This window comes from Haemaphysalis longicornis, unplaced genomic scaffold (assembly GCF_048455015.1).
Source record: "Haemaphysalis longicornis isolate Haplotype H1 unplaced genomic scaffold, Haemaphysalis longicornis Haplotype H1 scaffold_8, whole genome shotgun sequence".
In the NCBI taxonomy this organism is placed as follows: Eukaryota; Metazoa; Arthropoda; class Arachnida; order Ixodida; family Ixodidae; genus Haemaphysalis; species Haemaphysalis longicornis.
Window position 1 is genome coordinate 176097229 of NW_027526445.1, and position 1061 is coordinate 176098289.

A 1061-nucleotide genomic window follows, 5' to 3' on the forward strand; every position below is an offset into this window, starting at 1 on the left:
AGCGCATTCATTCATTCATTCATTCATTCATTCATTCATTCATTCATTCATTCATTCATTCATTCATTCATTCATTCATTCATTCATTCATTCATTCATTCATTGGGTTCTCGCCTATCTCCGAGGTTGTAGAAACAGTTCAGATCTCCGTCACTCGAGGTCGGTAATGTCCATTCGCAAAGAGAGAGAGAGAGATAAAACTTTATTGGGTTCATGTCATTCAGGTGGCGCTTGTAGACGGTGGCATCCACCACTCACCGGCGACTGCCACAGCCCTATCGATTAACCGGACCTGAAGGTCCAGATCGGAGCTGCGGTAAGTGTTAACAGCGGAAGAACGGCTGGAAATGCATATAAATGGGACGCATATTGGTGCTTGTCTTGTGTTCGGGTTTCGTCTTTGCGTCTCCTGGTAATACTCAAGAATACAAACTTCGAACAGTAATGTAAGTGAAAATCATGCAGTGTTTATTTGTCCCGCTTTCAACTCCTCGCGGAAGTGTTATTCAGTGCTTCGTTCTGATTTTGGAATTCAATAGGGAGGGGGGAAAGCGCGCACGCAGTCCCCCCACTACCAAAAATTGCATGCCCCATCTGCCCCTGTTTGGGGTAGTGGCAGGGGTCAACACGAGCGCAGTGCAATGCTCACGCCTCGCCCTGGGAGTGAAGAGGTTTATTTTGTCCATCGAAGCAGATACATAACATGCCTCGATGGAACTACTCATCGGGTAACAAATATACATTACAAAAGGGAAACACAGACAAACAACAATTCAGAAGTGGCTGCCACTGGCCTACACACAAGTTGCAACATTTTGTACCACGCAGGGTACAACATAAACAGAGTAGAAAGTCGAGTTGTTGGCAAACGCGAACAGTAGTTTCAGGGTCGAAACACAATGAATGTGGGTAGAAGTGCTACAGTCTTACATAGTTACGGATACACACATGGTAAAGTGAACACTGCAGATAACTATGTATCGTATTTAGTCTGATTACAAGGCTAATATTCTAACTTGTTTTAGTATAGTTACAGGGCTAATATTCAACTATTCTTATTT

The 1061-nt window shown here is 43.7% G+C and overlaps 1 non-coding gene across 1 annotated transcript; it reads right to left on the reverse strand.

Moving 5' to 3' along the window:
- Positions 1 to 542: 542 nt before the first annotated feature.
- Positions 543 to 702, reverse strand: LOC144150351 (U1 spliceosomal RNA). The gene has a single exon (XR_013318506.1). It is a non-coding gene; the product is annotated as a U1 spliceosomal RNA (small nuclear RNA).
- Between the last annotated feature and the right edge of the window lie 359 nt (positions 703 to 1061).